The sequence below is a fragment of the Dermacentor albipictus genome, chromosome 4, assembly GCF_038994185.2.
Source record: "Dermacentor albipictus isolate Rhodes 1998 colony chromosome 4, USDA_Dalb.pri_finalv2, whole genome shotgun sequence".
Classification (NCBI taxonomy): domain Eukaryota; kingdom Metazoa; phylum Arthropoda; class Arachnida; order Ixodida; family Ixodidae; genus Dermacentor; species Dermacentor albipictus.
Window position 1 is genome coordinate 112,745,941 of NC_091824.1, and position 27,615 is coordinate 112,773,555.

At 48.6% G+C, this 27,615-nt stretch overlaps 1 protein-coding gene and 1 long non-coding RNA gene across 6 annotated transcripts in view; one reads left to right on the forward strand and one right to left on the reverse strand.

Annotated features, from left to right (window-relative positions):
- The window catches only part of LOC139059268 (uncharacterized), a 380,230-nt gene that overhangs the window by 179,664 nt on the left and 172,951 nt on the right, over window positions 1–27,615 (reverse strand). The gene's annotated exons all lie outside the window — the stretch shown is intronic.
- Window positions 1–27,615, forward strand: part of LOC139059264 (monocarboxylate transporter 14) — a 133,381-nt gene that overhangs the window by 58,256 nt on the left and 47,510 nt on the right. The window contains exon 1 of one of the 5 annotated variants that reach the window (XM_070537450.1): window positions 15,599–16,674. The exons of the other annotated variants lie outside the window; for them this stretch is intronic. The gene's annotated coding sequence lies outside the window, so the exon portion shown is untranslated. Of the gene's footprint in view, window positions 1–15,598; window positions 16,675–27,615 lie in introns of those variants that run through there. 5 annotated transcript variants of the gene reach the window in all.

The window sequence follows — 27,615 nt, forward strand, 5'->3', positions numbered from 1 at the left end:
GTTAAAGTAGACGTCAGAACGCAATCTGTATTGCTCTTTATTTCTACTACCCGGCGAAACAAAGGAATAGTTGTTGTTGGAGTCATAATCGAGATGTTTAACCTGCAGAAATGTATAACGGTGCACCGGAGGACACAGCCGGCAGCAAGAGTGCCGTGATCAATCACCACTAGAAGCTTTCTCGTGTCGCTCGCATCTCCTCTTGGAAAAAAAAAATGTGCAGAAATATCTTAGTTATCACAACGTTGATGCGACACGTTTACACAGAGGACTATGGCGTGTGTTGGTAAGTACATGCATATATAACGTTACAGAGCAGATAACCGGCATATGCAGTCAGTCATTGCAACATTAAGTTGCACACACTTTAGTTAAACCCAGCGCTGCAAGATGTAGCGCCCCCCCCCCCTCCCCTTTTCTGTACGTCTTCTGATATAAAAGCTATGTTAGCAAGCATGCGTTACGCTAAAGCTCACTAATGCCCGCGATATGCCGATACTCTACAGCTAAAAAGCAGCGACCTTAACTGGCTGATGCAAGCAATCATACCGAGTTTCACAATACGTGCCACTAGACTATGAGCCGCAAGAAGTATCGTGTAGCTCGACACAGATGAGGGCCACAATTTATCATCACATGTTATGTGCAGAGCTCTCAAATGGCCCTGACTCACAGGCAGGGGCATTGAATAGAAGTTGGCTGACGCGCAGCGGGCACTTATTCATCCATATCCGTGCAGATTTTACCACAAATTTTAAAACGCTATTAAACAACTGCGAGCTAGCAGTTTCTGTTAGTTCTACAGATACCGCCATCGCACCCAACTGCTGGCGTCGTAAAGAGCTTTGCGACTCATCGTGCAATTTGTCGCGCAGAACTGGGTTCCTGGAATAAACTGCTCCTCACAAAAAAAGAATGAGAAATAAATACGTTTAGAGGCGTTGTTGTAATTACGGCAACGTGCAGACTCAGGGGGGATTCCTCGAAGTCATTTTTGCCGCAATAGGGCCACCTAACGCTGATTTCCGTGGCAGTTAAATAATTTCTAAAGTGGCACTCGACAGTTTTTTTTTATTCATTTAAGCGCATGTGAATGACATGAAGGCATAACGGGGATGTTGGCTCCCTGTGACCCCGCGATCGTTATGCTGGCGGCTAGTTGACAGCTTCGACAGTTCTGCAAGCACTTCCTCTCTCATCATCCAACGATAAGCTGGATAATGAGATGAACTGTTGGCAGAACTGTCTCATAAGCTGAGTGATAAGAGCATACGATAAACGCTAAGATTTTCATCACGCTTTCAGTGCTTGCAAATGGCGGCCGCGATGCTCCTGTAAAAGCTAAATTTAAAGAAAAGAGAGAGAAAAGAAAAGAATAAATGAAGCAGGCGTGGTGTTCGAGGAAATAAGAGAAATGAACAAGATGTCAGACAAAATAAGACGAAAAAGGACAGCAAAGATGGCTTCGGTCACGTTCTCGCTGCCCCTGAATGTTACTGGGGGCCTCTGCGACAGCTTCACCTCTTAGCCGCCGCCTCACAACGTACCACGCGCTGACCGCGTCGGCGGCGCGGCGAAGACCAACTGACAGGAGAAGCAGCGGCTGCCGACTGCGCTTCCGACAGGCGATAGGCGGCGCTGGGAACGTGGTAGAGGCGGAGGAGGAGCAAAGCGGAAGTGAGGTCACAAAGAAAGAAAAAAAGAGAGGTAGGAATTACAGTCACGTGACACGGCCTTAGTAACAGCAGTGCGGCGACGCGGCTGGCTGCATAGGTGACTCGGGCTCCGGGGTTTTGCTCCTTTCTCACTTGTGCCTTTTTTTCTCTCTCTCTCTCTCTTCACTCCGAAGGGGAAGGCAGACTCTCAATGCATCACGCCGTATACTCCTCCTCGCTTCTCTCTCTGCCTGGGGATGGTGGTAGAAAGCCGCGCGCGGAGCCGCAAAACAACAGCTGTTCCCCACACGCGTCGAGCCGTAGAGAAAAGCGTGCTTATAATATAGTGATGGTGACATGAATAAGTAAGTAAGGGAATATGGAGACGTGCGTGGAAACACCGCGGTGCCTCGGAATCTGTGCGCGGAGACATATTGCTTCGCTAACGCCCAGCGGAATGCTGTTGCTGCCTGTCGTCATGGGGCGGAGATCTGCGCGGATGTGTAACACGTCTTATTTGAACTACTCTGAACGTAAGATGTACTGCGGCGGAACATTTCTAATGGAGCACCTACCGCATATCGGACAGAGTATCGGGACTAGCTGCCTTCAAACTCATACACTGTAAAAGGGTACTACAAAGGGAGCCAAGTTTCAAGGCGACGTTTCCAATCAGGAAAGTGTTCACACACAGCCAGATATCGAACACACCTGAACTGCGGGACGTTGGCAGCCGCGTCTCCAACACGTCAGATAAGCCGGAAGGTTAGCAGACAATATCACGCTGACTAAATTATCAGTTTGAAGCAGTGGAACCTTGAAGCAGCGTTATAAAACACGCAAGCCCTGCGAAGTGGATCATGATGTACGAAATATTTATTTTAGCCTGACCCGTGAAAACTAGCCCTCCGTGGCCTCATTGAGTTAGTAATTCTGCCTTGCGCAAGAGTACTCTGGATTTGAAACTTTGGGGAGTCCTTGCTGTTCGTATGGAATAACCACCATTTCATCCTCATCGTTAACACTTTTCTCCCCCTCTTTCTCACTGTACCCCCATTTCACTTCTCCAATGCTGGTAGCAGGTCATAAACTTTATTCAGGCCGACCTCTAAGGTTTTCCATCATAATAAACGTATCTGTCTCCTTCTCGCGCTACAGCCTGTTAGCCTGCAATTTATATCCATTGATGGAGTGACGGTCTATTATGACGATTGTGCGGGGCTGAGCTTTCGGAGTAGAGCGAATTGTTTCTGAATTATTATGTTTCTTTGGCGTAGTAGAATTGCAACCTTGAATCATTTTGACACAGTTAGCTGGACGGCTGAGTTTATTGCACAAAATTTCTATACCATGTGGAGTGCTGCGAAACTCGTTCGGTCACATTGGTACGTTGACCAGACAATTGCGTCGTAGGAGTCCATCAGGGTCACTGACATTAATAAATGAAAGAAGTGCAGTTCAGTCAAAATCATCATACGAGGGCGAATCATAAAGTATTCCCCAATTTTCTTTTTTTTTCTTAGCCAAATTACATTTCTAAATGCGAGCATATTCATTCCTAGCGATGGATCTTTCTTGGAGTGGCCCGGCCTTATCTGCCGGTAGCTCCGCGGCATGGCGCTGCTGTCAGTTGTTGAAGCTGAGCATGATGGCAACTACCATCACCCCGTTTCAAAGGGGACGCTCCTACCTTCCATCCATTCGATCCATCTATCGAAGATGGCGGTTGTGCTTCACATGTCCACGGCGTGCGCGCAACGAAGTGTGATTCCTCTTCCATGGACCAAGGGACGAGCGCCCATCGAAATCCACAGGCAAATGCACTCCACGTATGGGGAAAGGTGTCTCGCTTTGAGAAGTATGAGGCGGTGGTCTTGTGAGTTCGCAAAAGGCCGTGAAGACTTGCATGACAACGAACGGTCGGTGAGGCCGCGTGCGTCGCTGACTGACGACAGGGGCATCTGGAATTTAGCGCTCCTATGGGACACATGTCCGAACCGGTGTGGGGAACTATGTGGAAAAATTGTGTAAGGCAGGTAGAATAGTAAGTATATCTGTAATTACCTGTATGTACATTATTTTGGCTAATAAGAAACAAGCGCAAAGGCTTTCTGATTCGCCCTCGTAGATTCAACTCTAAGTACAAAAATAAAAAATGATAAGACTACGCGGAAAACTGGACAACGCTTCAAATCGCTCACACTATTTTTCTTGTTGGTATGAATCAACTCAGTTTGTATGACATGTGCAAGCCGGGCACATATTAGGAGGACTCTGTAGTTTAAAGATAGGCAAAAAACAATGAATTTATCTACAACTATGTTTTCATTCCCAAGAATTATAACTTTTCAAGCAATCACATCGGTAAATGAGGGCGTGATTTGTATTGGCATGTCTATTTATTTCCACGCGATATCGGAACAGCGGTTCGATACCGTATTTACTGAGCTGGAAGTTTATATGCCCTGCCTGCAAACCAATGCAAACATCGCGCCCGTTCGTAGTTTCAGGCATGGATCTATATCTGGCCCGTTTGAAAATCTGGCAAAAACGAAGAAACGAAGCACGCTTACCATATTTATTTAGGTGTAGGAAAACCAGTTGGAAATAGAAGGGTAGCTTTGAATACATCAACATGTACAGTCGCGTGCAATATGACTTGCTACACCCTAGTCCTTGGTCGAAGGGCTCCAGGACTGCGCGGCGGCTCTTACATGCGAAATAGCGGTTTATTAATTAGCCCTAATTGAAGCTGTGTTTAGGCTTGGAACTTACCCTGTGTCTGCGCAGCCGTACAGTCTTGAAGCCCAACTAGCTGCAACTCGAGGCCAAGCTATTGATCTGGGACAAATAAGCAAAGCGCCATTCCATTTACCCCAACCGTCTCAGTGCTTGCGATCGACTGACATGAATCCAAGAACATGTACCTCCAACGTTTTCTGAACGCCACTGACAGCTCTCCATTGCCTTGAGGATACTCAGCGAGTCCAAATTTACTATCGTGCTACTTCCACCCACTGCTTGACAAGAACCAGCTACAGCATTACACCAAACCTATGGCATTGCTCATCGCAAAAAATACATTATACTCTACTGCATCGCGCTCTACGAAGGCGCTCATAGCAACTAAATGTCCCAGTTTTCGACGAAATTAGATGAAATTTACGTCCAATGGCACTTTATCTATGCACAACCATTCATCCGACCCATGTACTCATTCAAACCTATCTTCTTGGCTAAAGCCCACGACGTGGACTCTGATCGAGCGCACCATTCCCGCTGTCTCGACATGGCCGAAGTGGATGTGCAGCCATTGAAGCACTCTGCCTGACTTCTAGTTAATTTATATCGAAGTTCAACTTTGCGACGAACTAGAAGTAGTAGTTTAATTCGGTTTGCGAAACAGACGGACGGCGTTCAGAATAATAGGGAAACCTCAAACCTTATGGTGAAATACAGTGTGAAGACGAAAATGCCCAGAAAGCAATAAGCAGATTGTAACTTATTCTTGCTTTTCTGTGTTCCGTCTTCGCACTGTCTTTTGTTTCTTTTTTTCGCAGTAAGCCACATACCAACTATTGCGTCCAAGTGAACAAAATCCTGCGAAGAATGCTTTCGCCTGATGGGTTATGAGAGCAAAATGCGACGATGCCTGAATAAGCTATCCTCTCATAGCAGGCAGGTGCTGCATTCATGTAGCCTATTACCGTTCCCCTTTTATGGTACCTCCACTCCCACATTCGTGATTTTAAGTGACGTCCTGACACCCTTAACTGGTTAAAATGTCTCACGGTCATGTTTACACCACATTTGGATAAGTGTCACAAATACTAACTTCTCGTCATCATCATCATCAGCTTATTTTTATGTGCACTGCCTTCAAATCTTGAAGCATTGACGCTTCAAAGCTTGAAGCATTGCGTATAAAGGGCTGCAAGCTTTTCAAGCATGTTATCACTTCCATCTTTGACTAAATCAACTGTTAATCCATGTTTTCTTGCCCCTTTTCTCCTGGTCATGTGTCGCAAGGCCCTTCTAACTTCATCACTAGTTAGAGGAGGAGCCTCGGTATTATGTTCATCACTGCTTCGAATGGAGGTAGCTTGGTTGCTCTGAAGATAGCTTGGCTCTGCAAATACTTCTCTAAAATTAAACGAATAAGATCGCCATTGTGCTCTGCATGAAACGTATAGTCAGACATAGCCCACATAGTCCCCTTAATCGGCTTTTGCAGTCGATTCACATTAGAAAGAACATCAGTGCAGATTTTTGCTCTTGTTGGTGTAACGTGTGGTGTAACAGTATAAACAACACCTTTAATTTCCACACTGAATGTTTATAGTAACTGGCATGCCTTGACCTACGCAGTACTAAAGCCGGAAATATACAAGTACAGGTATACTTTAGAGGTAACAACTTTGGTCACACCCGAACACTTACCTTGCCCGTGCACTGAAGCTGCGCGTATTCGTCAGGCGCAATGAAACCACCTTTAACCTGCCCTAGATACATTGGTCTCAATGAAATACTTTAGCTTGTATGTTGTATGTTGCGGTTTGTTTTGTGCATGTTGAGCATCTAGGACGCGCACAGTGCATATCATTATCATTCCATTGTGTCAACGTGGAGTAGCACACTAGGTACTTCTCTGGGATTGTATAAAGAGCGTACTTTCTCTCACTGGGCAACTATCAGCTAGAGAAACTGCGCAAAACAATGCCTCACGGCATTCGGCGCACTCACAAGTCGTGTTGAGACGGCTGACAGGCTGCTGCAACCTCTTTCGCGAAAACTTGCGTCGCCCACACTGTTCGTGGAGAGGAGAGAAAGAAACGAAGGGGGAAAGGCAGGGAGGTTAACTAAGGATGTGTCCGGTTGGTTACCCTACACTTGGGCATCACGTATCGACTCAACTGGCTCCTTTTGCGTCGGCTATGTTACTGAGACATCTTCTGCATAGTACACGCTACATAATAAATGTCATTGCGTTTATTAACGTGTTTTCTTTTTTATGTGCCTGCGTTCTGCGTAAGACTGAACTCAATCTTCTGCTTTTGCGAGATCCTCCAGATTTTATGCGCAAGCTCCGCCATGATAAGTTCAATCTATCCTCTCACGCACTGTTTTGTGAGCGTAAACAAAAGGGGCCCGAAGATAATGTGATTGTATGAGGCTTGCCGTCCCTGTCAAATCATTCTTTTTCTGTCGGCGTTGCTTGGGTCTTTAGACACGGCACATAATTATTCTCACTTTTGTCCAACGTTAATTGTAGTCTAAAGATGCTATCTAGACATCTATCTGAGTTTCCAACAATGGATATACGGTCGTCATCCACTCGTAAGGCTTCTCCCGCTCAAATTTTGCAATCTCTTACTAAATGCATGGTCTAACTGCATATTCCATGAATCCAAAAAGACGTACGCTTAATGCAGAGATGATCGTGTTCTACATGAATATCTTCATGTAGAACACGATCTTATAGCAACACTGTAATACATTGGCACACGTCTCTATTACGTTGCCTTGTTCTTCGCCTTATTCCCTCTCCCTCGCCCTCTCTCTCTTTCTTTGTACAATGCAGTGATTTCTAGTGTTTGCTTCGCGTTCTGCCACTCCCTATCTGTCTCTTCGCGCAAAATGCACTCTTAGGTGACAGATGAGCCTGTCTACAAACAAAATTAATGGCGCTTTAAACTTGAGCAGCCATTTCCCCCCCTTTTTTGTACTTCTGCGAGTGCCCTTAATCTTGTCGGGGCTTTGTTCGCATGGGTTCTTCGTGGTCAACTGGGACACATTGATAAGAATAAATACAGCAAAGTGAAGAGAGTTAGGGCAAATCAATGAGACGGTTGTCCAATTTGCTATCCTACAACAAGGAAAGTGGCAAGTAAATTGAGAGAAGCAAAAGAGAGAGAGAGAGAGGACAACTGTCGAATTCAGAGGCTACACGTGCAAACATTCGGATAGCTTTCGGTGCCAGAGGCAAATGTTGCCTCAGTCCAAGCATAAGTTGCCATTGAAAGCCACATGCAATCTATCTTATCTAACGCGGATGGAGGTACCTGAAAGCAAAAGCCAGAAATGAAAGCTCCAGAGCTGCCCGATTGTCTCCTCTTTGCAGATGAGCTTAGCTCATGGTTCATGCATTGTGTAGCAGACTATTGGGCATCGCCTTGAGGACTGCGCTGGAGAAGCATGATTTCAAAGCAATAGTATATCACACAGTTCCGAAAACGAGGAACGCGATAAATCTACATGCGAAGCGACAGCGATCGGTGATGACTGCTGTTCACTGGTGCATGCTAAACAGTAAAGCATCGCCACCATTTGTCGCGTCAAACACGAAAGTTATCGCCGACAGCGGCCGATTGAAAAATGTGGCTCCATACGTCTGGCCCCCTCCACACACGTAGCGCCCACGTGACCAGCGCGTGAACCGACGGCAGCGACATCACTCTGCACGTTCCATTGTTCGCTGCCTGGTACCGCGAACCTCAATAGGGAGCGAGCGACTCCCGCAGGTCCAGAAAAGCATCGGTGCTCGTAAAGGACGCCCCACACACACTAATGAAAGAAGCATCGAAAAAAGAACAGAAGGCAAGAAAGAAGCAAGACCAGACTGGGCTGGGGCCCGGGATTCCGCACCAGCTGTTCGCATTCGCGCACTTGTTTACGATAAACGCGGGCCGTCTCCTCTCCTCCACGGACACGCTTTTTTTTTCTCTCGCACCGCCGGCTTGGAAGCAACACGAATAAAGATGTACAGATGCAGTAATGACAGAGAGATGCAAAGGCACAAAGTATGGCTGGACCACTTCGGCGGTCGCCAAGGTGAGAGCGCACGGCCCGAAGGGACCGGAGGAGGAGCTGAGAGACTTCCTTTCTTCGGCGCGCTCGAGAGTGCACCGGCAGTTGGGGGTTGACGGGATAGTCATAGAGACCGGAGTGGAGAAGACCACGGAGGGGGCAGTGTGTTAGCGCACATATAGCTGGCGATGGTCAAGAGAGAGTCTATAATAAAGAGAGAGAGAAAGACAGAGAGGGAGAGAGAGAAACAGGTTAGAAAGAATAGTTTGGAGTTGCGTTGCACTTTTTTCATGCATAGTTGTCTTTAGACTTTCCCCCTATTTCTGTTGTCTGATGGTTGCTATGCGTGTTGCTGCTACGCCTCCCTTTTCTCGTTTTTTTTTTTATATAAATGATCGCCTCTGTGGAGTTTTCGTCTTACGACAGAGCTTTGCGCATGCGTGCGTCGGTTCGCAACGCCCCCCCCTTTTCGGTCTGGTCGCGCGAAAGCAGACCGAGACAGCTCGGTGCGGCGTCAAGTCTTTAATGTACCATGGTCTCGATCCGTTGTTGCCATGGGAAGTCAGCGCCCTTTTTAATTTTGCTTCGATGCTCCCGTTTTCGGTACCACGCTCGCTGGCGCGTAGCCAAGGAGTTGCGCAACCGTAGGAAAAGCGCGTAAATACAGGGAAAAGCGTACGGGGGACTACAGGACGAGCACGTTGCGCGGCACGTACGAGCGCCGCAATGACACGTACATGCTGCGTCTGGGAGATTGAGGGGGCAGACTCGTCCCACCCGTCTCTTGTCGGTTTTTGCAGTGATCTTGTGAAAGTTTGAGAAACTAACCGCTTCGAGCGATTACGCATTAGCGGACTGTTACTGCCCTCGGTCACGTGTCAAATATGACACATCGCGTGCGCGAAGCTGCGCGCGGACGACTTTGCAATCGCCGAGTTGCTTTGACGGCATGCACTGACAATAACCGGCATGCAGCCCTATACTAGTCAGTGCAATGGGGCGTACGTATATGGCTGAGACCGCCACGCGATCTGTGTGTATGTGGAATGCTGAACGGTATCTATATTCTAACACCGCACTTTGGCGGCGCTCTCTTTCACAGCATAGATGCCAGAGATGAGATAAAGTCGGGATAGAAATGTCTCTCCTCTACACCCTCGTTACAGTAGACGTGCCGAAAACAGTAATTATCCACAAAGATCCATCCGTCCACATAGAGCAACTACGACACCGGTATGTAGAGCAGGATAGTATAAAGAGAAAAAAAAAAGATTGAAATTAAATTAACCTGTTTTGCGCGCTAAAACCGCGATATGGTTATGTGGATTAATTTTTACCACCTGGGGTCTTTTTTTTCTTTTTTTTTTTGACGTGTACCCAATGCACCCTACAAGGGCGTTATTTTATTTCATCCTCGTCGAAATTTGACTGCCGCCGCCGGCATTTTATTCCGGTGCGTTTGGGCTCGTATAAAGAGACAATAATAATAAAAAAAATTACGTTGCTGCCCGCTCCGATACTCTGCACGAAAGCGCAGAAGGGGCACACTGTCGATGGGAACTTCTCGAAAGGAAAGGAACGTAAATAAGTGAAAAACTTATGACCTTGCGAGCTGCACCAAGGAGACGGGTGAAGCGAAGCAGTCTGATCGCACACGGCTTGTCTCTTTATCTCAGCTGCTTTGAGGAATGCCAAGCTGCACCGTTCTCTCCGACAGAATCACGTCTGACAAGAAGACAAAAATAAAGGCGGCACGGAGAAGTTAGTTGCACACATGCAACTGATTTAGAAAAAAAAAAGAAGAACATCGAAAGAAGCCGCACTGAAGCGAGCTTGACATGCAGTTCCTTCATCAGCGCAAGCTCTTTTAAGAATCCCTTCCAAGACGAGGGCTATACGCCGACTGACGCCGTAAATCGAATCGGGAGTTTGAGCGCGCCAGTGCGAAGGTGTCAGCGAGGTGGCCAGCCTCTTCACCCCGCAATCTTCCTCGGGCTCGATCTCAGCGCCGAGCCCGGAGGAGGCATCGCGCTCGTGACCGTTGCGCGATGGAGGAGGCGTTTTCGCTACGCCTCTCAAGTGTCTCCGCGGCGCACGGACAAGGACCGGCCAGCTTGAGCCGCTCACTTCGCGGCCGCCGCCGCCGCTGTCTTTCAGTGTCAAGGTCTTCGGCAATGAACGCTGCGTGTGCGAAGAAGGCTTTGCGGGCCAGGCGTGAAGCAACGTGGCAAAGTATCCCGGTGACGGCGGCGCCTCGAACGAAGAATCGATGAGCCGATGGACGGACGCACGGGTCTGTACTGGGCACGACGTGTGAGTAAGGCAAATGCCGGGGACCCTTCGATTTGGGTGGATCTTTTAAAAAGGGACCCACGGCTTAAAGGTTCTACGGCTTAAAGGAATGGGATTACCTATGCTGGGTGTGCAGTCGGTAATGCGTTCGCTGTGCTATATAGATACTCGTCAAGCAGTCTCTGGTATCTTTGCCTTGCGAGGCAACACGGTCCGTGGTTGGCGAAGTATACATGCACGCATGACGGCTAAATTAAATTACATTCTTGGGCTTTACGTCTGAGAGTTACGATCGGATTATGAGGCACGTCGTGTAGTGGGTGACTCCGGATTAATTTCTTAATCGCCCGCAGTGCTTTAACGTGCACCCGACGCACGGCACAGGAGCGTCCTTGCATTCTGCCCCCATTGGATTGCAGCCCGCCACGGCCGAAACCGCAACACGTTGCAGAAGGCTATTTGTAAGAGTTCCTGTGCTTGAGTGTATAGCGGTCAGCGCATTCGGAAGAGAAGCAAAGTGTGCTGAGGAAAAGAAAGTTACGCAAAACTTGTTGCCTGAAATTCGGTAAAGCCCAATATTCAAAGAGCAATATGGCACGTGCGAAATGTACAGGCAATTTCTGTTACAAATTATGCAACTTTCAAACGTCACGGCATGAAAGGACGTTGTATTTAGCATGCAATACTTATATCGTGCGGGACAATTACATCAATGAGGTTCCGAAAGCATGGAGAAGATAAACAACGCTTGTGTTTGTAACATTCGTAAGTCCTTTTTGATCGAAACTAAAATAAGCAAAACTGAAGGTTGTCTTTAGCGAAACGAATAGGCAACTAAAGTGGGAACGCTATAAGGGGCCATCTGATATCACTATTAAAGCGTATACGAATATACTATTGGTTCACTCGCTTTACCTTGGAAATGGTTATAGCCAGACACACAATTATAGGTAGATCAATTCAGTCTTACGTCAGTGCGCAGGATAGTTTGATGGCTGTTGAGTGCCCAAACTGTAATTTCCCTGGGTGTCCTTTACGAACATAATGATTACGAACTCGTAAAGCAAGCGATCGGTGATCTTAACCCGTCACGCAGACGAGACGTTACGGGGAGGACATAGCAAAATATTCGGCATATGGTCAGAGTGCAAACCGTAACTACCAGAACGCACAGTTCAACTTGTTTTGGTAAATCTTCATCGCAAGAAGGCAAGCCCTGAAGATTACGTTTTGGTTAAATGCCCCCAAAATGTGCGCCCAATCCCCCTCTGAACTACAAAATAAAATCTGAAAATGATGTAGTGTATACTAAGCCCAGTACGGGTCTCCAGCTCGACGGGCTCTTTTTCTTTTTGCGACATTTGCGAAAAAATATTTGCGACTCCAGTCGCAAAAGTTTTTTTCATCGGCTCCTTCTCGATGCACACCCGCTGACAATGCGACGTGGCGTGACGTTATTGCTATTCTGTACCGAAAAAAACAAACGAAAAAATCGGTCTGCATGTCTCCTATTGAAGACGGCTCTAACAAAGTCTGCGCCAGTCCTTCTTTTATTCTTTTTTAATACACTTTCCATGTCGCAGCGTGATTCATCAAGCCTGTTTACCGAAACTGAAGCACGCTTAAAGCTATCTCGGCTTCGTTGGAGTCTTTCGAGATTCATCTACACTCGCTCTTCATTGCCCTCCTCTTCACTGACGCCAATTCAATCGTAACTTCGTAAACACCGTCAACCAATTTGGTTATATTTTGCTGCGCGACCCTGTTGTGCGTAGGAATTTAAAATAGCGTCATCATATCGCGCGCGGATATGGAACCATAAAAGGGGGCGAAAATACTCGCTTCTGGGAACTCGATATAAAATCCAGTCGTGCACCTCGAAGGAGTCTGTTCGCACGGCCGTAACGCGGATATTTTTTTTCTGTCGAGTTCACTTTTAACTTTTTGTTCTATTTCAATAATGCACATTCGTGTATGCATTGCAGAAGGAAAACTAACGCATCGAGAAACAGCGCGAAAGTTATGCAGGCAGAGGACATACATACGAAACGAAACAAGAAAGCACGCACATTCTAGTCAACAGAAGTTTGAACACACTCTTGCACAAACATACGGCAAAATGAACACATAAAGACGGATGGAGCCCGATACCTATAAGTGTGGATTGATCACACTTTGTTTTGTTTATCAACAAACTGGCCACGCGCCTGAAGTGAAGCAAAGAGTTCCAAAAAACTTGCATTTCATCTGAAGCAGCAATAAAAAAAAAGAAAAAAAAAACTATCTATTGGCATTGTCAGGAGCGCTTGGACTAAATGTAAACATGAACGCCTTTTCACCTGCAATGTGCTGAACGATATAAAAAAGAAAATATGCAAGTATAGGAACAAGTTGAGTCTTGGAGGTATTCTGTAAGTGCCCACTAAATGAACTGTCCATTTCAGTACGCGCTGATTGGAGATAACTTGACAGCCGGCACTAACGATTGACGCCTGTCCTACCGGCTTCGAGCTCTAATCCCACCAGTGCGATATGAAATGGAGAATCCACTTTGCGGACATTCACGCAGTAAACCCCTTCGACTTTGCTTAACACTTACTGCGAGTTCGTACTTTTGCAACGCCACCCCCCCTCCCCCCTCCCCTCTCCTCGTTTCGAACATTCATGAGGGTATGTGTCGAAACACTTGCACGGACTGGACCTTCGTGCAAGCGCGCTGGTGGTTCGGTTCGACAAAGACGCTACGCACTGCTCACCTTCATTATTAGCAGAGTGGTGGAACTCACGGTTTTCGACAACGCGGTCAGCGGGCCTTGGTAAACTTAACAGCGGAAACGTGCACACAGACTGGCTCAGTGACCAGGTGGTACACTATTCTGCACTCACGCTTTTTTTTTCTCTCTTTTTGCTTGGCACTACACTCCCTTGTAGTGCCCGACTCCAATACGCGAACCACTCTTGCACGTTTACCGGCCCACCGCAAGCAAGAACTCCAGTTACGATGACACTGAGATATGTTCCTGTTTGGACATCGGTGGCGCACGGTGAATGGCCGCGGAATAACGGTCAGCGTTAACTTCGCGCTACCTTGCACGCGGCCGTGCTTCCATTTCGCAGGTAACCCTGACAACAGCCGGTCGATTCTTGCGAATGAAAAAAAAAAAAACCGGTGCTTTGAGAAAATACGCACTCGCTCCATTCGAAACGCTGGATTCCCATACCGTGGCACACAATCATAACGCGGGGGGATTGGCCACGAAGCGGGCGATACATATCGTGCCAACGCCTACTAGCTCTTAGAGATGATCTCTTCCTGTTGATGATGAGTATAATGTCCATACTGTAGCACAGACCCACAATGGGAGATCAGCCAAGAAACGGCCGGTAGATAAAAAAAAAAACTAAAGTACGTAGGATGAAGTCAGGAAATACGAGCCAATATAAGAGTCGTCACATCGCGTAGCACGTGCACGCGAGAGCATAAGCGCTCGCGTCAGTTTCCTTTACTTCAAGGACGCAGAAATTAAATTGGACAAATATATAGAATTTCATTAAGCGCTTCGCGGAAGCTTCCCTTCACATAGATTCCGAAATGTGCGACGGATCTGTATAATCTTCTTTTCTCACATTATCATATTTGTTATACAACATAATTCGATTTTACAAAGCGCCAAGAAAAGTGCCCGTGACCGCGCTCGAAAAACTGGACTATCGCCCCTTTACAGAGGAAAAAGCTCTAGGACACTGGCCCAGACGGGCTTCGGCACTCAAGGCCTTAAGGGCTTTGCTGAAGTTTTTAAGGGCATGCGAATTGTGCGACCACCTTTGAATGTTGTAGCGCGTAGTTTCGCGTTACGGTGTGAATTATCTGGTTTCAATTTTTTTTCCTCTTCTTTCTCATTTTATTCCCATTACCCCTTTCCCCAGCACGGGGTAGCCAGCCGGTACTCACTCTGGCTAACCTCCCTGTCTTTCCTCCCCTTTGTCTCCTCCTCCTCCTCCTCGATTTTACTCGCGCACTTTAGAAGGATATGCGAGCGAGTTCTCCCCCATCCATACAGGAGTCACAGTTTGACCCACAATCTAGTTATCAGTGTCGTCATAGCCATCAGCAACATACAACAATTACGACGAAGGTAAGAATAATGTGTGCTACATACAAATTATCTACAACTTGGCTGGTGTGGTACGGTCTGCTAAGTATATGTCTACGTCTAAAAAAAAATTATATTGGCAAAACAGAACGATAACTCGCTTAACAAATCGCGAACATGATCAGAGGATGGCTCACGCGCTTGTTTCGCACAGCACCTGCCGCAAACGGCAGCGCGCCTGACTTTCCTCTCTCCGGTCGCAGCTAACTAACCAGCTAGTCTGTGCACGAGCAGCCAGCCAACGTGAAGCAAAAAGAAATAATAAAATAAAACTCGAAGCCCAGGCGACCGTCGATTGGAATCGCGAAAACAAGTCGCACATCTCGCGATGCTGTTGCTTGCTCGTGATCTCTTCGTTCCGCGATCGCCAGCTGCGGCATGGAAACCTCCGGCATAGCTGCGGCGGATGAATCACAACGCGCACTCGTGACGTCACACTCGTTCCGCCGGCAGCTGCTGCAGCTTTGCGAAACCTTCCTGGGAGGGCTATCCCCGTCTGCAGGCGACGAACCACCGCGCGCGCGCCCCAGGTTTCCGCCAGCGCCTTCCTTCCCTCCCTCCCATACGTCTCTGTCGGTGCCATATTGCACACGCAAGAAAAAAAACAGAGAAGCTGGTGTTTACGTCCTGCGGCTCCTTCTTCTTCCTCCTCCTCCTCCTCGTCAACCGTTATACTTGTTGTTCCTCGCTAAACTGAGCGCACTGAGTGTTCTTAAGCGCGGCACAACCGACTGACCGAAACACTCCTCTTCACTTCCAATACTCCGCGCGTTCGCTCGGTTCTTGGGAGTCTCGTCGTTGGCCCTCGGCCCAGTTCCGGCAAGAACATCGCGCGCAGCGACTGCCGTCAGCGCTTCTTCGTTTCTCTCCGAGGTGACGCTTCCACCTATCAGCTGCAAACTATCGCAACGAGAGGCGCCGGAAAGTCTCCGCGAGGCGCCCTCGCGCAAGAGCTGCGGTGCTGCACCACAACGACGGATATTGCAAGTCCCCCCCCGCTCTGTGGTTCGACGCTGGAGACGACGCCAAGTCACACGTGCCCGCTTGCCTTCGCTTGTCCGCCTTCGTTCGCGCCGGCTTTTCTAAGAAAAACGCTAGCGGCAGGGTTCCGGAGTTGTGTTTCTTGTGTGGTGCGCTGAACCGGGTCCGGTGCTAGTGGTCATACACACGAAGCGAACGGACACCGCTGACGGACGTTCGCATTGTTTGCGGAGGATCGACTCTCCGCCTGACCCTCACGCTACGAGTTCCTCAACTCCAGCTGTCTCCAAGGGCTCGACGTCGATCAACGGTAGACGCGCTCCGGACTGACTAACAAAGTGTGCAGCGCCACCGCAGACTCCCGCTCACAAAGAGACAGCGCTCACCTGGAAGGACTGCGCAAGTGACTTGACAACTACATCACTGGATAACGTCCAGCTTTCAGCCACGTGTATAAGTATAGCGAAACTCCCTGCCAGACCATTCCGTTTCGCTCGCTGCTGCATCGCTTCCCTGTGTTCCGGTACAGCGTCGATTAGCTCTCCCGTGTATAGTTCCCGTGCGCTGCCTCGCACTACCGCACTTTCACTTGTGAAGTGAGAATCGCACTGCCTTGTGTGTTATCGCTCTTGCTGTTCCTTCGCATCGCACGGACGTCCGTCGCCGACTCTCAAAACCGAAGTGGAGCCCTCTCGGCGCCGCGGCGCAGCTTCCTGCCTAGCGCGCGCTCGTTCGCGCGGTTGTCACCACGGCGGTAGACTTCTACATCGGCGACGACGATGACGGTAAGTGGAGACGGCGAGCGTCGGCGCGTCGGAACGTGCTCGCTCGGAGTGTTTACAACTTTCTGGCTTCCTTTACACGGCGTCTCCGTTCCGCGAGCCACCTGTACACGGCAGTACGAGCGCAGCTGTTACTAAGCGTCAAAGGTTCCTTCGCTCGTGTGCCGCGCTAGCGTTACTGGAAGCGAGCGCTCGTTCAGTCATCCAAGCAAAACACGCTGCTTTTTCAGTAAACGCGCCGGTCGGCTGGCTGATCGCTGAACTGCTGGGCACTAGAGAGAGGAAAGTTTAAGCATAATGAATGCCACGCACCTTGTTCTGCCGGGATTCGACTCCGCAGCCGGAATCAAAGTGACACCGTGTCGAACAGCCTCCACTATGATCAACTTGCCTCTAGGGCTAGTTCGCCGTGCGGCTGATTACGCGCTCCACGCAGAGACGCCAACTACAGCTGCACGTAATCACGGTTGAGTGAATTGTGGCCCAGGTTGACTAATCTGTTCGTTGCGAGCGCGTGCACTTAGTGCACAACCTTTCTCACTTCGAGAAGGAGATTGTAGACAGTCAGTGTGTGACGCAGCCAGGATGCACGAGGACCGCGGCGTCCTGCGCTAAAGCAAGCACACTTCACCGCCAGGCGTAAAGGAAGTCATCAGCAGAGTTGAAGCATAGGAAAGGTAGACGGCGGGACGAGCTTGCCTCTGGCCTGCTGCCCCACGCCTGGGGCAAAAGGGGAAGTGATATACACGTACAGGAAGATAAGGAAATGAGATGACGATGCAATAATAAAGCGAGTGAAAGTGACAATGTGCAACGTACACACTGCGTACAGTTCTTACAGAGGCACGACACGCGCGGTCGTCAGCTTATTCGGGACGCGAGTAGCGCCCAGTAGCCTTTCACTGCTGCGGTCGCAGCTGATTGTTTGGTAGGGCACATCCAAGAGCTATACGGCCACGTGTGCCAAAATAATTTCAGCTACCTGTGTCGAATTCAGTTCCATGCAATGCAGCAACGACATCTCATTTGTAGCGAATAAATTGCTATGCGCGCTAGCAAATAACAATGATCTGATATTATTCCTAGCACGAAGGGGAGAGAGAGAGAAATGTGGAAAGAGGTAATCGGTGAACAGGGGGAACGTAGGAGGAAACTCTCGGGGGTACAGTCAATGTAATCACGAGGGAATCGACTCCGCTCAGGATGCGGGTGCAGCTGTTGCGTTCGAAAGGGCTCCGTGCGCAGCTCGACGGGTCGGACGGGCAGAAAAGGTTTTCCATTAGGAAGAAGCCGATGCGCTTCGCATGGCTAGTGACGGCGATTTGCACGCTCGACAACTTTCCTCGGTCCAGGTGGTATACGCCTCCGCGCATACCGCTGCAACGCGTGTGTAAAGTAGCGGGGAATTCCTTTCTCGCACAGACCTAAAAGGGCAGCATAAAGCAACGCGTAATACCTTGTATGCGCGTGTGTCGACGGCAGATAACCTTGACCGAGAACGCTGCGCCTCGGTGACGTCAAAGAAAGGAGCGCGTCCGTTAAAACGTATACGCTGGCGCGTTGTCCGCCCTGTTCGCGGAACGGTTTGCAACGACTTCTCCGGGGAAAAAAGAGACAGCGTGTCGCCGGTTATGGCGCAATCGGCCTTCGTTCGTTCGTCCTGTAAACGTCCAAGGTGTTGACCGGATTGATGCTCTCGTGGGCGGGTAGACCGTGCATCACGTGACTGAACGATACACAAGCGTGTAGGATGTCCCTGACAAAGGTCATTGTAGATATGCTGTCTTTGGCTATATTAATTTTGCATTGCCATCGAGAAAATGCAAGTTGGGATGCCAGTGAATGTTATGCGAAGTTTTCTTCAAGGAGCACGACAGCCAAGCCGCCGCGTTTTAGTTTGAGAGGCAGCCTGACGAAGTCGATTGCACTTACGCTGTGCGTAGAGCGCTTCTTTAACGAACGCTTGCCTAAGCAGGAAAGAAGTGTTCGTCTTCCGGAAAAAGAAGAAAAGGAGAGCAAAGGAGAGAGAAAGAGGAAGAGAGAAAGAGGAAGTGAGGGAGGGAGAGAGAGAGAGCAAGGACAGGAAAGGCAGGCAGGTCACCCAGACGAGCACCCGGTTTGCTATCCTACACTGGGCGTGTGGGAAAGGGGAATGGAAAGAGAAAAAGAGGGAGAGAGTGAGCACTGAGTGCGCGCGGAGCATCGCCGTAAAGTCAGCACAGCGAAATTAACCGTGCGTGGACTGTCTAATCCCATCAAGATGACATGTGTCGTAACATCATCTCTACGGTGAGTGGAAACGTGACCCCCCCTCCCCACCCTCCTCAAAAAAAAAAAGGAAAAACGAACTACTCGGTTAACAGCCGCCAGCGAATATCTCCTCCCGTGGAACCAACCGCAGGCTATAAAACCGGGGCATGGAAACGCAGCTCCGTCGTCCTATTTCGCTGCGGGCGCGCAGCACTCTCCGCCTAGCAACCGCTAACCAACTATACAGGCTTGCGTGGTACAGACCGTCTATAAAAGCATTGGCTAAGCGGCCGAAAGTGAAAGCCCCCTTCGCCCCCCGTTCCGCGCCACTGGCGGTCGCGAGAGCGCCCCGTGGCGCGCTGCCAGCTCCGCGTGGTTCCTCCGAGTTCGCGACCGCCGAAGTTCCCTCGCGGGTGGGCGTTGATCGATGCCCGCAGCTATACCGTCCCCTTGCAGCCATCACTGCCGACTGCCGTTTCATGCGTTCCGGCGGCGCGGGCAGCGAGATATGGCGCCTATACCTTGCGTTTGATAGCAGTGCGTGGGGTCAGCACTCGACCCCCCCAAAAATGTTGGTTTCCCAACGCTTTCCCTCCGATGTCATTCAAAGTTGGGCAAGTTGGCATTGGCTCATTCTCTGAACAGCGCGATAACGCTGGTCATAAAGGAGGGCAAGACGATATAGACCATCAAATGAATACTTTTTTTCATTGAATGGAAATTAATAAATGCTTTTCAATTAGGAAAAATACGTTGACAGCGCTATCTTATCTTGACCTTCATTATGTGCTGCCTTTTTTTTTTGCTCTTTTCTGATGATAAAGCTATCATCAATATTTTGATGCAGCCGAGGGCAAGACGGTGAGATAACATGTTGCTCAAATGAAATTATGCCTCTCCGCGATGAATTTTAAACATGCAGAAGTGCCTAAATGCTAAGCTTTCTAGTTTACTTTCTACTATATGTTATTGGGCTGCTGAGCACGAGGTAGCGGGATCGAATCCCGGCCTCGGCGGCCGCATTTCGGTGGGGGCGAAATGCGAAAACACCCGTGTACTTAGATTTAGGTGCACGTTAAAGAACCCCAGGTGGTCTAAATTTCCGGAGTCCCTCACTACGGCGTGCCTCATAATCAGAAAGTGGTTTTGGCACGTAGAACACCATAATTTAATTTTATTTTATTATATGTTAACCGTTCTCTAGTTATTTTCGATGTCTCTAATTGCGTAGATTAAGTAATGGCGTTATTCTACAGAGCCAATTTAACACATATTATTTTATGCTATCGAAGGCCATGTATTGCTAGAAAATATTCCGAAGATGAAGTAAACAACTACTTCACAGTGCCTTTTGGCGATTTAATATAACAAACGCTTATGGGGCGCTTCGTGCAGCTTTCGAAATTTTCCTCGTGGTATTTGAATGTCTACTGGTTAGCGAAGTAAACTTTTGTTCACTTCGATTAGCCGTGAACAACGATACTTATAGGTGTTGCCGAACTAAGCCTGGGCCAACCCCGCACTTACGAAGAGTCCTACAGTATACAGCTTGCCCGCAGTTTCTCTTTTACACGTGGCCTCGGGGCGTTGAAGTTACGGGCATCTCGAAATCCGTGCCTCTCCATGCCGAAAAAAGAAAAGCAATGATTTGGTTCTTTCTTCTTTTTCAACACCACTGCGCTCGGCCCTATATATAGGCTCGAGCGGCGGCCCGCTTACGCTGCGATTATAGGATGGGCCAAAAAGCACGGCAGGTGAGACTGCAACAAAATGGAAGGAAAATAATTGTCACGCTGTACTGACAGCTGCCTAAACCAGTCTCACTAAGCTGCCCACAACGAGAAACAGAGAAACAAAATTAGCGCTCGTCCTGTCGTCTTCTCTGTCTGTGTCCCTGTTATTCGCGCTAGCCTTTTTGATTAATGATGACACACAAAATAGCCCAGCTTTCTGCTTTTGTCGCCTTGAGAAACAGAGGCTCGTTTTCTCTTTGATTTTTCCCATCGAGGAGGTGTGAATACCTAGTAACCGCACTCACATTATCATCAATATACACGGAAGACAACGACAGTTGCGTGTTTATCGTGGCATGGTTGTTACTTCACGTTGGGATTTTCACGACTTGACTTGGAACATGTATAGTGCGCCTTCAGCTACCACTACTTGCTTGCTCTTTGTCAACGTGTGTACGCGTACATGCAACACTGTTTGGCCTGAAATAAAACAGAGGTTCGCACTTTGTGTGTATGGTACCTAGTTTTCCTCGTCGTCCTCGCATTTCAGAATAGCGGGCCGCAACTCCACTCACGCGTACGGAGCTGGTCCTTACTGCCGCCTTGCGACCAAAGCGATGTTAACACGCGGCGCGACCACCGCTAAGTGCTCCGATCGGCTCCTCCACGTGCAAGGCTACAGCGAGCGTCGCTTCGGCCGGCGCTCACCTTCCCTCCCTCTTCCGAACAGCTGGCGGAGGGAGGAGCGCTCCCTCCTCCTCTTGCTCTTTTGAGCGCCGAGGCCGCGGCCCCGCCACGCGCTTGGCCATAACGCACTGCCTTGTTCGACCGCCCCTGGCAACAGCGCTGAAGCCGCGTGTTCCGGCCTTGCAGCACGATCGCAGGGCCAGGCCGCGATTCTAAGCGCCGCGTAGGGACGAATAATTCACGCTTGAAGATATTTAAAAAATTAAATTATGGGGTTTTACGTGCCAAAACCACTTTCTGATTATGAGGCGCGCCGTAGTGGAGGACTCCGGAAATTTCGACCGCCTGCGGTTCTTTAACGTGCACCTAAATCTAAGTACATGGGTGTTTTCGCATTTCGCCCCCATCGAAATGCGGCCGCCGTGGCCGGGATTCGATCCCGCGACCTCGTGCTCAGCAGCCTAACACCATAGCCACTGAGACGCTTGAAAATATGCGACGTTTGCACTGACAGTGAAACGTGCCGTCAGTAAGGCTGAGCGGTGACAGCTGAAGAGAGCTCGAGAGCTGACAGCTACGCCCCTCCTCTCCCATACGTGAATGAACGCACACACGCGCGCGCGCACACAAACATAATTTGTTTTTGCATTTTTGTTACCTGGCCTTCCTTCGAGCATCCATTGGTATCTTGCTAGACAATGCCGATAAACGTGTGCCGGTTACACAGCTGGCAACTTCTGTTCTGTGTATAGTAGCAGCAACGAATGTTAGCAGCACATTCCACTTTATCGGGGTGACCATCACTTTCAAGGCAGAGTGATTCCGTACAGCGCTCATAATGTCTAACGTAGGATGTGAGCTGCGCAGGTCGGGCCACGTGGAGGCGAAGCTATTCAGTGAGTTTTGTCTTATGAAATCTTCGCGATGCAGCTGTGCATTCAAGTTGAGCATGAAATCACGCGAACGTGTTTCAAAACAGAATGCACGTGCCCTGCGCCACATTTCACAAAAGGTACCTGTAGCCGTAGTCGCAGCTGACACAGTAGCGGCGTCATTGTTGTAGAGGAACAATATAGTATGACGTTCAACAGTTTCAGAAACGTGGCCGGATATGTCACTATGCGCTTCTTGCCTACTTTACACGTTGCATTTAACACGGCATGAACATGCCGGATTGAAATAAGCTGCAACTTCTGGTAAACGTTCATCCATGCTTTGTACAAAAGCAAACAAGACGCTTCTCGCACCCAGAGTTGTTCTTCTTTTCTTTTTTTTTGTGAGTCATCGTTGTCTTTCGATGTCATTGGTCTTAGGTTCAAGCAGTTGACATGAATTCAGCGTTGTAGAGAGGAATGAAAGAGCGTCACCAACGTATTCTTATTGTAGAATTTCATTTCTTTTCATTTTTCATTTATTTGTTGTTTGAGACATACAGCTGTCTCAAGTGCTGCAGCAAAAGGCAGTATTCTTGCCTGACAAAGGCTGCACCACCCAGAGCATGTTGACATTCTGCAGCAAACAACAGCGCAACAAGTGTTACAATTTTCAAGATATGATAACATATCAAAACAATAAAGGATTCGAATCTTAATCAGAACATGTTAAAAAAGGAAAACAAAAGAATAACATTGCGGTACGTGAGGAAGTTATGCAATAAAGCAGCGAAGAAAGTACGTTTTAACAGATTTCTTGAACATCAAGCTTGATTTCGAGGTTTGCAATTGTTCCATGATTGCGGGATTATTGTTTAGTAACGTCGATATAACTACACGTATTCCTGTTTCCATGTTTTCTTCTGCTTCGTGTTTCCGTAACTCTGGTGTCCGTGTTAGCGAGTATCGTGCTTGGAATGTGGCATTCAATAGGGACCTCACTTGCGTCTGCCACGCCCACCCTTAAAGTTTGCGTGAGCAGCGCCAGCATAGGGCGCGTTGCAAACTCATGAAGCCCTTCTTCCCAGCTGTTTTTGTTCAATTGCTTGGGAGACGCAATTTTAGTTATTATTGAAGAGAACCCGACAGAATGTAAAAAGCTCGCCGTAGAGAAAGCTGGCACGGACGCCTGACTCTGCTATCCTCACCAACCTACAAGGGAAAAAATAACAAGGGGGAAGGCGGAAGCGAGGGGGACAAAGCGCACCACTGCATCTTTTGTCTTTTATGTAATATATACGCCACCGTCTCCTATCATTTTTGTGCAGTGCTCTAGTGTTTGTATAAAATGTTGTGTATACATTATTATACTGTCTGTTTATGATGTATACGTATTATGGTTTGTTATAAACCCATTAATATACCTATTTAGTCCTTACTTTGATGGCCCCCTAACTAAATGCCTCATACGAGTACTGTAAGAAATGTTTAAACAATAAATAAATAAATAAATAAATAAATAAATAAATAAATAAATATGTTGTTATCACAGGGACGCGGATAAATTTATTATTATTATTACTCGTAGTAAGCATCCGCGCAGTCAGCATCATCATCATCATCAATAACCATCTCGGGGCGTGGGGGGGCGGGAGGGAAGGGGGGCTGGCGTGCAACGCTGCGCATCACCTCGGTGGGCATTGGTGTGGCAATTTGTTTTGCATCGACGCACGGGGCAAGATACAACCGAGGTGGAAGCTTTGTTCGGCCGCACTGCGTTGGCTCGATTGCCGCCATGTTCGGTTTGTCCATTCTCATGCCACAATCGCGAGACCGATGTCATCGGCCGAGGCAGTCGAAAGGAGCCGCGCGCGGCAGTGACGCAGCATCTGCGGCAGTCGACGCTGACTCAGCCAGGAAAGGCCGCTTGCTCACCTGCTGCGCCGAAGATGCAGACCTTGCCCGCGGAGTTGTAAACCCGCCCGGCGTTCACGAGAAGCTGCGCCTCGCTTCGTGTTCTGAGCAGGTGCAAGGCTAGAAAGTCTCGCTGTACGTAGCTGTGCTTGGTACATTGAGACGTGAAGAGGTTCTTGTGCTTTCTCTTGTGGTCACATCGGTATCGAATTGTGCAATGTATGGCACATGTGTAAGGGAAATACGCGAATATTATCACTAAGCAAGACATACTTTATTCAAGAGAGCGGTCAAATGGATGCCCTTCTATAAATTAAATATTACTCCGCACAAGTTCATCAGAAATCGAAGCTGATACGAACACTTTAATAACGATTGCGTGCCTTCTAAAGTGCGGACAACAGCTCGTATACACAGCGGGTACCAATATGAAAGGAAACGTGTGGTCCTGGATTCACAAAAAGGGAAAGCTCTTGAGCAATAATTATTCGTAAGAGCATGGTCCAGTCAGTCCTAATGCTGCAGATACCAGCAAACGCGGCGGGGCAATGGCAAGCATCACTCACGAACGAAAATCCGACCCGTCATACCCATGCACACCCGTCAGCTGTTCTCGCTTTTACACCAAAATTAGGAAAACACAACCAGACACGATCTTGCAAGTGGCGTTTTCGCAGCAAGCAATTCGCCCGCGAGGCGCGAAATCACGAACACGCGAAAGGTATAAGCGCTCTCGCTGCAGCGGTGGCTTGCCGGCTATCGGAAAACTGATGCGTCGCCGCCGCTCTCCCATTAAATGTTCCGCAAGGAGCTCACTCACGTCAAATTAGCTAGGTTAACGAGACTCGGAGCATAAATCTCAGCCACGAAGAGAATGTGTCAGGCGATTCGCGGGAGAGCGCCCTCTGGAAATGGGGAAGGAAACGAGGAGCGCCGGAAGCCCGCGCTGTACCCTATCTCCCGACGGTATAGGGAAGCGCCACCTGACCTGACCCAGATGAGGAGATCTAAAAAAAAAAATCGCGATAAGGAGGAGGGGTGTCCCGGCGCCTCGACCGCGCCTGATGTATTGGGCTGTGATTGATCGGCGCCCTTTCCCTTCCACATCTTGCGGTGCGCCCAGAGTGACGCAGTGCGGGTCAGACGCCCTCCCAGACAGCCACTTTCCATGCCGTCCCCTGTGGTTGACTATCGATGACCGGGAGACGCACATCCATCGACGAAGATTAACTCGGCGCAGATCGCTTAATCGACCGGCCTTTGTTAGTTATACAGAGCTGATCGGCCGGTCGGTCAAGTAGTTGCACGGTATAAATGGGGTCCTTCGTTTCCGGCTAAAAACCCGACAAATCTCGATTCTTTGCACCCCCCGAACAAAATTTATAAACAATCGGGCTAATGCTTATTTCTCCCCAAGAGAGAGAGAGAATGAAGAGGAAATGCAGGAAGATTAACCAGATATGAGTCTCCGGTTTGCTACCCTACACTGGGGATGGGGGATAGGGGTTAGATAGATGACAGAGAGGAAAACGCAAAAAAAAACGAACGCGCACACATGGAGACACACACACAAGAGGCGTTCCAGTTAAAGTCGTTCACACAGGCCGGTAGATCGCAAGAAGCGCAAAAGCGCTTGCACGGTCTTCTTCTGTGACGGTAGGTCCTTTCGATGTTGCAGAATTCTTTTTTCGGATAGCGGTTGGTTGTCCAGTTGGTCAAGTTCGTGGCTAAGGCATGCCCTCTGTGGACTGTACTGCGGGCAGGTGCGCAAAATATGGCCAATTGATTCTCCATGGCCGCAGTGGTCACAGGTTGGGGTGTCGGTCATCCCTATGCGGAAGACATAGGCTTTAGTAAAGGCAACGCCCAACCAAAGTCGATATAAAAGCGTTGCGTCCCTACGGCGAAGCTGTGATGGCGCTCGAAGACTTAGTGTGGGATCAAGTGAGTACAGTCGCGGATTTCTTAAATGTGGCTCATTCCATTGCGACGCGGTGCACTGCCGAGCAAGTAGGCGGAGCTTCCGTGCCGCGTCAGTTCTAGAAAGAGGAACTGGGACGTGGCGCTCCTCAGTATGGGCCGAGCGGGCAGCGTGATCCGCCCGTTCATTGCCGATAATCCCGCAGTGACTTGGAAGCTACTGAAAGGTTATTTCGTGGCCTGCATCACTTATATGGTGTAATGTCTCTGTAATGTGGAATATTAGTTGTTCGTGCGGTCCGCGTCGTAAAGGTGACAGTAGAGACTGCAGTGCCGCCTTCGAATCGCAGAATATTGTCCATTTGTGTAGCGGTTCATCACCAATGTGATGAAGAGCAGTAAAGAGCGCTGCGAGCTCTGCTGCCGTCGATGTTGTCGCGTGGGTCGTCTTAAATTTGATTGTTGTAGCTTTCGCTGGTATGACGATTGCCGCCGCGGAGCTACTTGGAAGGACAGATCCATCAGTGTAAATATGCGTAGAGTCACGGCAGTTCTCGTACAAATATAGTAGCGTGACCTGTCTAAGGGCTGGTGATGACAGATCAGCTTTTTTCGAGATACCAGGTATTGCGAGGTTGATTTTTGGCTGAGCGAGGCACCATGGAGGAATCGAAGGTCTCGCAGCCGGAGTGAAACAAGCTGGCAATGATTCATCATATGCAGTTATCGTTTGGCTGAAAGATGTGTGTGGCCTGTCCGCTGGTAGAGAGGCTAAATGGTGACGAGGAGTCCTGGCTAGATGCCTTATATGGGTCCTGAGTACTTCAATTTCAATGCAGGGATTTACAACACTAATGTACGCTGTCCTCCGTTTGTTACCCAGTGGTCAAGTTATATACCATATTGGTAATGTTATTATTATACGAGTATGGTAATAGCTTTGTTTTCACTTAATCTTTAAACAAACACCGACGTATATAAAATAGTAATTGTAGGCCTGCCGGCGTTTGAGGGAATTTTGCTGCTTATATATATATATAATCTTAGTGGCCACAACAATGACGCATTTCGTCGCACTTCCCGCACGTAACGTGCAAGTAAACTGAGGCACACTGCGCTGCGAAGCGAATTAACGCACTGCTGCACGTTTCTGTTCATTGCGAATGGTAGCTGCGGTGATGAAAAGGTTTTTACTCAACTACATTCAGTTCAAAGAATTGTGGTTGACTTCTCTTGTTGGTAATGCATGATATTTGTTGCAAGGACGTGTGTTGGGAACCAGTAAAACAAAACGACGACAGACAGGGACGGAAGGCCCGATAGGTCTTCGATGCACTATGAAATATTCCCAATGAATACGATAATGCGTGTCAACAAGCGCTCGTAAGACAAGGAAAAAGGCATTTCATGTGCGAAGCATGTCCGTGCTCACTAGCTTTCGTACTGTCTTTTTTCCCTTATTTAAATCAGTGCAGAGTACAAAGTAAAACCGGGATCGGCAAATCCGTCTCTATTTGTAGTGCTTCCAATGTGGTTTCTTTTAAATTTAGTAGTGCTCGAAAACAATG